Source organism: Diabrotica virgifera, chromosome 6 (genome assembly GCF_917563875.1).
Source record: "Diabrotica virgifera virgifera chromosome 6, PGI_DIABVI_V3a".
Classification (NCBI taxonomy): domain Eukaryota; kingdom Metazoa; phylum Arthropoda; class Insecta; order Coleoptera; family Chrysomelidae; genus Diabrotica; species Diabrotica virgifera.
In genome coordinates, this window is record NC_065448.1 from 88130180 (window position 1) to 88142823 (window position 12644).

Consider the following 12644-nt stretch of genomic DNA (forward strand, 5'->3'; position numbering starts at 1 on the left):
AAATTAGAAGCTATTGCATTATTCTAATAATAAAACACTGAAAACGTTTGTTTTCTATACTTCCAGAGAATTTATTATAACTAAGTGACTACAGCTGTTTCGGCAGAAACATCAATTAATGCATCCATCAATTAATGCATTATTAGAGCATATGAATAATTTTGAATTTGCCGTTAATATTAGATACTATTCAATCTAAAATACTTAACTTTATTCAACTAACATCAAAACTTCTTCAATCTGAAACGGCAGAGCTTTCGATTTTTCAACTTTTTGAAAAAACTCCTAATAATCTCCTATTTTTCTTTGTTTGAGTCTCATCTTCGATATGGTCTTCCTTTTTGGGGTTCTAGTACAGCTGCCCAATTAGATGTTATTTTTAAATTACAAAAAAGAGCAATAAGGTATCTGTTTGGCCTCAGAAGAACAACACATTGCAGAAATTACTTCAAAGATCACGGCATTTTAACCCTTACATCTTTATATATTTTAGAAACTGTTTGCTTAATTCGTAAACACATGCCTGTCTTTCCAGCAAGGCCTCGTCATGACTACTCCACCAGAAATTCAAATTTTGATGTCTATTTACCGATCCTGTCCTCTGAGTTATTAAAGAAATCTATATTATATTCCGCAAAAAAACTATACAACCATCTTCCTTTACAACTCAAATCTGCAACATCTTTCCCCAGGTTCCGTAAAATGACTAAAGCTCATCTATCTAAAAGACCATATTATTCAGTAGAAGAGTTTCTTAATGACTAACTAAGAAATTACAGTAATGTACAAGTAACCAAACTTATCTATATTTGGGTGTCACATGCAGCACTTAAACTTATTAGTTCCTATGTCTATAAATAGCTTAACTTTGTTGTATATTCGCTTTGCAATTTCTATAAATTGTTGCAATATATCGATTTTGTTTTTTTTTGAAGTTATACTTCTTTAGGCGCGATTGGGAGTGAATTTTCATTATTCTGCGCGCATGCGCACACAGACAGTATGGCGTTTAGTTGATAAATCTTTCAAGTTATGTATAAATATATCAGTGCAAAAAAGGTGTAAAAAAAATATATTAGTGTTTTTAGTAAATATATTTATTATAGTTTTTGTGTCTTTGGATTTTGTGCCTTCCTCAGGATTAAGATATCTAAGTATTATTAAAACATTTATATTTATGTATTATACTTCACTTCGTCTGTTTGTTACCGTGAATTGTCATTGTGTCCGAGACGATACAAACACAGACTTCGTAGCATGATTGGTATAGCATTCGGCTAGAGATCGAGGGTCTTGAGTTCAAATCTCGGACCATTCCTAATTTTTTTATTTTTGGAAAGTGGTAAGCATTAAAATTAGTTAAGTATTCAAATAAAATTAAAATAAACGTTTTAAAGTATACTTATTTCGTTGAAATCGTATAATAGAAGTATAACTTCTTACGTGCGTACAAAGTACACACACATTCTTTTTTTTTCTTTACTTTAATAACTTATATTTTGTATTTATGTGTATTTTTTTATATTGACGATTTATCAAATTTCAGAAAATTGTATTTGTTATTGTTATTGTTAGATATTATTTATTAATTTTTTCTGACTTTAATTAAGCTTTGTCCATAAAATTTGTATTTTCAGTGACAATAAAGCATATTTCTATTCTATTCTAATCTTCGAGAAATGAGAAATTCGTTATCCGAAATTTTAGCAGAAGCAGCAGGAATAGCAGAATAGTGGGGATTATACCGGAATTTAAAAATAAATGGAAAAAACGTATAAAAAAATTTACGATGAGCTCAGCTGCGACGAAAAAATAACTTGTTCCAAAAAAGTTTTTAAGCTAATGTTTTCAATGTAAAAGATATAATATTGCAACAACTTACTAATAGGTTTAGGTTTATCGGATTAAGAGACATAAAGGTATAATATGTTTTCATGTTTATTCCCAAAAAATCTATTAAGTAACACGAACCGATGAAGACTTATTAAATAAAGGCCAAATATTGTCATTTACACATATTTTAGTAAATGTTTATAATACGGGGGTCCACAGAAATTGTCAGCGGGGGGCCACCAATCTTCAGCTACGCCACTGGCCAAGAAGTGTAGCATGCTGGAGAACTGCAAGCAATCTCCAACGCACTGAACCACCTGATGTATTATACTCACGTTTATTTCGCACAAATAAAAGACGTGCTATACAATGCTCAAACACGTGACATAAACATAACACTCTTACAACATACCATGTTGAGACTGAATGAAACGGTTGATGAAGCTACAGCAAAAACTTTCAATGACATGGCAATCCCTATAATGCAAAACATACTATATTCAGACCAAAAAATATTAATAAAACCAACATTAGTAAAACCTGACCAGAAAAATGGAACCAAACAGTAGGAAAACTCAAAAATTATCAAACCAGATGTTGCTTTACTGCCCTTCCCAGTTCAAAGACATTTCCAAGTAGTTCTCAACAGATTGCGGCTGTCATACAAAGTTCGTATAGTATGAATACATCATCACCAACTTCCAGCCGGTCTGCCACAACTGTCAAATACCAATTTCAGTGCAACATATAACTGTCCAATATACTCAACAGCAAGATCCACAGCGCAAATACAACAAAATCTGAAAGAACCTCTAATAGAAAACATTAGCAAAGCATTAACCTTTAACTACACGCGCTGGCGTATTTTGTACGCCAGATATAAGAATTCTACTGCAAATAGATTTAAAAATTTCATTTTTGACCTTGTTTATCAGCCTATGCATTCTCTGAAGAGCCTCTAACAAAAGGTGAAATCGTCAATAAGAGTGCTGGCTGCACTCTCTAATCTAAGTAAAAATTAAGACGTATTTGGCTTCGCATTGCAACTGAATAAAAATTGTATACATTTTTATTTTATATTAGTATTACTCCTATAGAGTAACTAGGCCAATTTTCCGTTGGAACTTTACCAAGCTGCAGACGGGGGTTGTGAATTGCATAGTGTAGAATTTCTTCCCTTTTGTCTTCACTGCAGCATCCATCTGGCTTGCATATTGTAGGGCCTTGGAGGTGTCACCAGGAAAATGGGCCAATAAGTTTTTCAATTAAAAATCTTTTAAAAATATTTTATTTTACAAATATTTTTATTAGGTTGAAAAACTGAGTCTTTAAACTTAGTCTTTTATATCATAATATATTTACCAACCAGTTTTGATTCAGTTCAGTCTTCTTACAAGCCTATCTGATGACGGGTAGACCTCGAAATACGGGCCAGAGGACGGTAAGAGACTCAAATTGAATTAAAATGAAATCGTCTATTTTTATATTTTAATTAAAAAAAAACTTAACAAAACGTATCATGCTGAACATAAAATATGTAGTATGACGCGAGATCCGGTTCTGATTTTGCCGAATAACGGCAAAAAGCATTCGAGACCAGAAAAAGAAAAGTTTGTCATTGTGGAATGCTTTTAGTAGCAAACGTAAAATAATGTGCCATCTCAAAAGCCCATTCTCACAGAAGAAATGTGAAATTGCTTTTATTTATGGTTGCTTAGGTGTATCATTAGAGTTGCCTAACACTCATATGGCATAAATTTAATCCGCGCTCTAAAAATAAAGTGAGGAAAGTGGTGGTGGATCTTTTGTTATTTGTAGATGAGGTATAACTCCAGACTGACTTGTAATTAAAATGCCTCATTATTTTGTAGCTTTTGTTTTTAGTATTGTATTTTCAATTTTGCGTCTAGTTACACATGTATTAAAGTTAGTTAAATCCTAACAGCATCAATTCTCTATTACTTATTACTACATTACTTTTTGCATATTATAACAGCCTTAATAATTTAAAACAAGTTGATCACTGTTAAGGGCGTAGACGCAATGTGTTTTAAATGCATTAATTTTTTTTTTCGAATCCTGAGAAAACTGATAAGTATTTTTGAAAAATTTAAACGCAGAATGCCATATTGCATTATTACCGAGGGCCGAAAGTTCCATAGAATAAAAAAAAGTTTCTATTGAATAAGATATTTGAAATTAAAAGTCACACTAAATTTTCTTTTTTTTTCACACCTGTAACTTATTAAAATAAACATTATAGAAGTTTCTCTCTCTTTAATCCTGACCCCCGGAGGGAGTGTAGTGGTCGACGTGATGTCGTGTATTGTCCGCCTGCAAAGATCTCTGTCTCTGGTCATTTCTTTTAACTCATGCATAGGTCTTTTACATATTCCTGTAATTTGATCGATCCATTTTATTATGTAGCTTCCTCGTGATCTTCGGCCTTCCACCTTTCCTTGTATAATGTCTTTCAGTGTTTTCTGTGTTTGCTCTCATAACATGTCCAAAGTATTTTAATTGTTGGATATGGACTTTACTGAAGAGTCGTTGGCTAACTTTTATCTCTTTTAAAATTGAATTATTTGTCCTATGGTCGGTCCAAGGAAATCGTAGCATTCGTCTCCAACAGAACATTTCAGTGGTGTCTATCTTTCTTCTTTCCGAATTTCTAACGTACAAGATTCACATCCGTAGGTCAGTATTGGGAATATTAAGCAGTTGATCAACTTCATCTTTAACGCTCTTGAAATTTGACAGTCCTTCCATATTGTGGTCATTTTTGCAGTGGCGACTTTTGCTAGATCACATCTACGTTTTATTTCTTCCTGTAGGACCCTGTGTTTGTGATTAATGATCCCAGATATAAGTATAATCTCACAACCTCAAACCGATCAATTGTGGTTATGTGTGGATGATTATTATGTAGTCTATACGCTATCATGATCTTTGTCTTTGATATGTTTAATTTCAGACCAAATATTTGACTTTCGTTTTCAACCAGTCGTATAAGATCAATCAGCCCTGCTTGACTATTTGCAAGAAGCTGTGTCATCTGCGCAACGTAGGTTGTTTATTTTATGACTATTTATTGAAATGCCTTTTCTCATCCTTCAAGTGCTCTTTTGCGTTTAAATTAAAAAAAAATACTTATTAGTTTTCTCATGATTCGAAAAAAAAAATGAATACTTTTAAATAAATTACATTGAACATTTTGACAGGCGAAATTTTGCGCCTTTGCCCTTAAAAACTGTTGACATAAATCATTGAATTGTCTTAATTTATACATTTATTAATATTAAGTCCTATTTTATACTATATTTATTAACAATAAAACTAAATTATTTAGATACAATATGTTTTGTTTCTTGTTGTTATCAAACATTAATCTAAATCATACAAACATAATGCTGTATTTCAATTTCAATTATATGATTATTCTATGACGGAAACCTGAGTCATTGCATTGTGGAAGTCATTAATTGCGGCCGTATCAATATGTCATCTTGGAACGTACTAATTTCCATGAAAATAGTCAACTAATTCGAGATTGTTTGACCAGCTGAGCACACTTCTTAACGTAAATACGAACCGGCACGTCTCGCGAGCTTTCTACTCCTCTATGTCAACAACGGCAGATATAAACACAGCTGAACCGCTACATTATGTCTAATAGTTTCCACAATTCTGTCTATCCGTGAAACCGTTTTGTCTTTATTATTACCACATAAATTTACAGGTTGGTATTTAGCTTTTCAACGAAGCTGTCAGTGAGTGAAACAAAAGGTTCACCACTCGATATTTTAAGAAGACGATGAAGAATCTTATTCAAGTGGTGGATTTAAAACAACGCGACATTAACGAATATTATTTTATATAAAAGTTATTTTTCTACAGCTGTGTTAAAAATGCAATTTTTAGCACTCCATAGGAGCGTTAAAAATGCTACTTTAAAGCAATAGTGCTTTAACAATTTTAAGGCTCTGCAGTTAAAAGTGAATTGTCAAATTGCGAAACGTCAAAGTGTTTATATTTAATTTATTAACATTAATATTAATAGTTCAACTTGTGCAATTTGAAAAAGGTGGTTTAAAAGGTTTTTTTAAAATTTAATTTAAACTGTATTATTGTATTTTTAACACGGTTGTAGAAAAAAAAACTATTAAAATTTGTTAGAATATACAACAATAAAAGTAAGATGTTATTCTATAGTTGTTATGATTTACGTATTGACAGTATAGGCAGTTTTGATGTTAAAATGAAGAAAAATATAAAAATGGAATGTCAGTCCAGTTCAAGTAAAAGTTTTTGTAGATATTGTCCTGTAATTGAAAATGAATAAATTATAATTGTTGATATATAAGACGTTTGTAGAAAAAATATTGTATGATATACGTGTTAAAAAGTACATTTTTAAGGCACTCATGTGAATTGCAGAATTCGCTTCGCTCCGTGGCTTCGCTCATTCTGCAAACTTTCACATGCGTGCCTTAAACGTGTACTTTAAACACTTATATTATAAATAGCTATTAAAAAGAAATATTTTTGTGAATGTTAAAAAATATGTAAATAATTTTAATAGTTATAAAATATATAGTATATAGTATTAAAATATATAAATAACAAACGTTTGTTATAGAAAAAGACAGCAAATACAAAATAAGTGATTGATATGATCGTTCATGGGTAATCTTTCATTTTTCCGACTGTAGTTGTGATTATATAGTGCTTGGTAGTACACGAGTTTCTGAAGAGGTGTAGTTACAGATCAAAAAACATTTTTTCATCAAGAAAAAAATGTATTTTAAAAGTTTTATACCGGAAATGAGAAGTCCACAATGTAATTATTCACCATAACAAATGTACATTATATGTATTTGGTAGTATTTAACAGCCACTATATTTTACCGTTCTCGAACGAGGACGCTAGACACAAATATGTCTAATTCGTGTATTTTCTTTGTTTTCAGTATCATTATGGATCCTACAATATTTTATGACTCCAAAACATTTCAAAAATTGGAAGAAGTTAACAATTAGAAATATGAACAACTGGAAAATTTTGATTTGTGTGTTCTGCCACCAAATTTGGATGAACTGACAGATACCGACGAACTTGATGGTGAGATTCTAGAAGATCCACATTACATTTCAAATGAAATTCCTGGAACTATAGAAACTTCTTTTAAGAATCATTATGAACCAGAACATGTAGGCACTTCTGATGAAGTTCCTATGTTCCTATTTAAAATTTACTTTACCCCCACCACTCTCCGTGGGGGTTCGTGTTTAGTGTCATTCGATAGATTTTTAAAAAATGTACAGGGTGTTTCACTCGGAAAGTAACATACGTTAACTGTAGAAAGAGGACACTTGGGTGCTCTCAAAAATACCATACTTAATGAGTCTTACTTCTTTAAGGGGGGGGGGGTATGGTTTGAAATCAACATATCAAGCACATTTTTGTTATTTTTTAGAAGCTATGGTAGAATTATTTTATTTTTAAATTAAATAAACATATTAAGTACAACTCAAAGAATATTTAAGAAAAAATTCAATCGAAAATATTGAAAAATAAGCCATTGGCGATCAATTTTGGCAGGCAGCTCAAAAAAAAATGGATTTTGCGGTGGACATCAGAACTCATCATTGGATCATACGAAACAAAAAATTCAAAAAGATTTAATTAGATTATGAGTTTCACGAGGTAACAACGTCGAGTTTTTTTATTTTTAATGATTTTTGAATTTTTGGTATCGCTCAGAAATCAAAAATACGAAATTTTTGATAAAAATTTTATGCAAACCAACAGATTTAATATTGTTGAACAAAAAATAAGCAAAAAACGAAAAATATCTCGACGTTGTTACCTCACGAAATGTCTACGAAATCTATGCAAAATTTCAGGTAGATCGGTCAAGTTGTTTTTCAGTTACAATGTCCACCGCATTTGAAAAAGCAGTTTTGAGAAAAATGCGTTTAAAGTTTTGACAACTGCATCTTCATCTTCTGATTTGTCTGCCAAATCGTAAAGTGATGAACATTGGAATATATTTTTTGAATTTCACAGTAATTTACAAAAGAGAAGGCGAACAGTTGTTCGCTGTTCGCAGTTTCGCTGGCGCGAAGCCGCGGCAACGCGAGTCGAAGGTAAGGATATTCAACACCCTGTATCTCTGGTAATTTTACTCCGATTATTTTGAAATTTTCAGAGAGTAGTCTTGAAAGTATGCACTTTTATTTGAAATAATAAAAAAATAAATATTTCAAACCATACCCCCCCCCCCCTTAATAACAAAAATATTGGGTGTTTTATCTATTTTGCCATTTTCTTATTTAGATCATAAATTTTTAACCACACTATATATTTATTTTATATTTGGCACGCAGATATTCTTTAATGTGTACAATAAATTAATTTATTTACAATTGTAAAAAAATCCAAGTCCGGATTAAAAAATAATGGAATAATTTTCCGACCCAAAAACAACAACCTGTAATTTTTTAAAAATGGATTTTACATTTGAAAAGAGGATGAAAAACTAAATTTAGGTGTAGTTTGAATTTTCGGTAAAATGATTTTTCTGGTAAAATTTTGAATTTGAATTCTGAAATTATGTGAATTGCGAAAGCTCTAAGGGGCCGTCCATTAATCACGTGAGGCTCGAAAGGGGGGGAGGGGGTCTACAAAAAATCACAAAAGTCTCAATCCACGTGAAATACGTGGTCTTAAACCTCAAAATGTATCATCAAGGGGGAGGGGGGGGGGGGTTAAAAAATGCTAAAAAAAACCTCACGTGATTAATGGACGGCCCCTAAGTAGAAAAAAATTGAAATATAACCTATAACTTACAACTTGTTAACCACACTGTATATTTATTTTATATTTAACACGCGAATATTTTTAAGGTGTCCAATCAATTAATTTATAATTATAAAAAATCCAGAGCCGGATTAAAAAATATTGAAAAAATGTTCCAACCCAAAAAACACCCTGTACAATAATTTTTTTAAATGGATTTTGCATTTGAAAAGAGGATGAAAACTAAATTTAGCGGTATACTTTGAATTTTCAGCAAAATGATTTTTTTGGTAAAATTTTGAATTTGAATTCTGAAAAAATGTGAATTGCGAGAGCTCTAAGTAGAAAATAATTAAAATATGACTTAATTCTACGCCCTAGCCGGTGAAGTGTATTTAGATTTTTTAGAAAATATTTAACCACGACGTCTAATAATAGATGATGAAAATATTAATAGAGGTGGAATATACTTTCAACGTGATGGTGCTTCACCACACTACCGACGCATAGTTTGAGATTTTTTATCCGACGATTTTCCCAATAGATGGATTGGTAGAGGTGGTCCTCATGCTACGATCATGTATCATGTGATTTTAATCCTATCCGTCCTATCGATTATTATGTTTGGGCATATCTAAAATCCAAAGTTTATAACGAGGAAATACACAGTAGGGAAGAACTTCTTGACCGGATTCGAGACGCCTTCCAAGAAATGAAGAATAACCCTGACAAGATTAAGAAGTCAGTCAGACAAATATAACAAAAAGAGCAAGATTTTCCCTTCAACAAGGTGGTGACCATTTTGAACAACTACTATAGTTTTGATGTCATTTTTCAGAAAAAAATTTTCTGTTTTTTTTTAATTTTTAAGAGAGTTCGTTGATAAAAGTTATGTATTTTTTGTGTACTATTTATTTATTAATACCTAAAGGTGAATATTTGTTATGAATTATTTTTAGCCATAATAAAAAAACATTGAAATTATACTTTACCAATTTAGATTAAATATAGTGGAGTCACTGAAGGTTTTCACCTTCGATTTCGTTGAACCTTCATACATTTTCATGAAAATTGGTAAGTAGTTAGAAGATACTTCAAGGAACAAAGGTGACATGATGTTAACTTGCGCTTTTACCCTGGGGGTGGTTCCCACCCCTTCTCGGGGGTGAAATTTTTTTATTAAAAATAATACCAGAAATCGATAGAGGGGCAACTTCTAAGCAAAATTTGTTATATAAAGTTATTAACATAAATCAATACTTTTTGAGTTATTAAATATCAAAGATTTTATTTTTTCTTAAAAAAATGCATGTTTTAAAGCAGTTCTTCACGTATTACTCAAAAACTATAAGCTTTTGTAAAAAAGCTATTATTACCAAAATTAAAGATAATAAAAAATTTAATACAGTCCCTACTTAAAGAACGAAACTAATGTTATTTTAAAGTGAGTTATGGGTAATTGAATGTATATTTTTTTCGACGAGTACTCAAATCTAAGTATTCAAGCTTACATAACGGGAAAACGATGCATTTATAGAATATACTTGTTAAGCATTTGTCAAAGTACTTCGGAATACCTATCAAATGGGCTTCAGTAGAAGTTAATAGCATCAAAATTAAGCAAGTTATGATGAAAATAAGAGAACCCCTACGATTTTTTTAGGAAAAAGTTAAAAACTAAACATACGCCATTTCCGCAAAAATTAAAATTTGTAGTAATCCTCACAAGAATTTATTTATGTTATCATAGTTAATTATTTCAACAAATTTTACCGGTTTAGAATGCATATTTTTGAAAAAAAGGTATAATTTAAAAAAATCAGAATTTTTAGAATTATCGTACTTTTCATTTTCTTTTGATAATAACTCCAAAAATACTCAATATACATAAAAAAAATGATAAATAACTAAATTTTAGTTTTTTCTATAACAAATAGTTCACCCATTTTACTATTTTTGTAGAGTAAAAAATAACCGAGATAGAAACGTGTAAAATTTCAATTTTGCTGCGAGAACCATGTAACCGGGGCCATTTAACCTTTTATTTTTAAAAAAGTAAGAGGTATAAATGACTATTTTGACGTTTTTTAATAGCTCTTGGAATAAAATATTAACCAGTTATTAGATGAACTTGCTACTTTAAAATTTAACGGAGTTATTTACAAAAAAACAATAACATTTTTTAGAAAATTTTTGAAAAGATACATTTTGAAACATTTTTGGTGCCTAAATTTTAATGCTATCAACTTGTTCAAGCACTTATTTGATAGATATTTCAATGAGCTTTGACAAATGTTTAATAAGTTTATGTTATAAAATGCATCATTTTCCCGGTATTTAAGCTTGAATACTTAGATTTGGGTACTCGACGAAAGAAATATACATTCAATTAGGTACCTATAACTCACTTTCAGTTAACATTGAAAGTTTTTCTAGTAAGGAGTTTATTTGATTTTTTATTATCCTCAATTTTGAAAATAATAATTTTGCCGAAAATTCAAAGTATACCACTAAATTAAGTTTTTGTCCTCTTTTCAAATTGCAAAATACATTTTAAAAAAATTTAATATAGGTCCTCCTCCTCCTCTATTTGTTCTCCTTCGTAAGGATGTAGTGGCGTCATGTAAGTCGTTTGACTATTTCTATCCAATCCTCTCTCTCCTGTGCGTGTTGTTTTGCTTCGGATAATGAGTAACCAGTCATGTCCCTTATTTGGTCCGACCATCGTAATGGAGATCTCCCTCTGGATCTTCTGCCCTCTACGTTGCCTTCAACTATCATTCGTTCCATGCCTTCTCTTCTTCTAGTTATATGTAAAAAATATATCAGTATATTTTGGGTAATAGTTGTACTGAGTCTAGTTTTTATGTTAAGTTCGGCTAATATTGAATTATTTTTGCGATGTGCGGTCCATGGTATGCGCAACATTCTCCGGTAGACCCACATTTCAAATGCTTAGGTGGCGATAGGAAATATTAACGCTCGAACAAGGCGTAATTTTGTGTTTTTTGTAATGTCAGTATTCTTCCATATTTTTGTGAGTTTGGCTGTTGCCGATCTGGCCATTATGATGCGCCTACGGATCTCGTCTTCGCATCCTCCACTGTTAGTGGAGGAGAATAACGGAGGAGAATAACGGAGGAGAATATCGGAGCCTAAGTAATTAATTTAGGTACGGGGAGTTTTTTGGGTTGGAATATTTTTCCAATATTTTTTAATCGGGCCCTGGATTTTTTATAATTGTAAATAAATTAATTGATTGGACACCTCAAAGAATATTCGCGTGTTAAATATAAAATAAATATACAGTGTGGTTAACAAATTTTTTTTACTTCAAGCTCTCGTAATTCACATAATTTCAAAATTCAAATTTAAAATTTTACCAGAAAAATAATTTTGCCGAAAATTCAAAATATACCACTAATGGTAGGGGAGCAAAGTATGCTAAATGTGCAGTCACTCGAGCGCTTTGGGGACCTATTGGATTGTGATTATTAGGTCCTAAAACCAAAAAAAGTTAAGTAAAATTTTCCATTTTAGCGGGCGCTTGCCATTTTTTAATTTAATTTTCCATTTCCATTAATCGTTTTTTCCGAATATAGCGCCATCTATCCATAATTCGAAAAAATGTTTCGAATAAAAGCTGCTTATTTTTATGCAGAGAATTCAAATCTTCAATAAAAAATGGGGGCTCCCATTTAAGATTTTAAAGTAACCCCCCACCCCACCTCCGTGGGGGGTCATCTTTGGTACCATTCGATATATTTTTCAAAAATATTAAATAAGTGTATTTTGCAGTTTTTCGATCTGATGTTTATTTTACTAAATATCGCGGGATTTGTATTTAAAATTTAAAATTTACCCCCCACCCCTCTCTGCGAGGGGTCGTGTTTGGTATCTATCGATAGATTTTTGAAAAATATTGAACGCGTAGTTTTTAGTTTTTCGATCTGACTTTCATTTCGCGAAATATTCGCCTTTTTCTTGTGAAACTTTGTGATTCACCAAT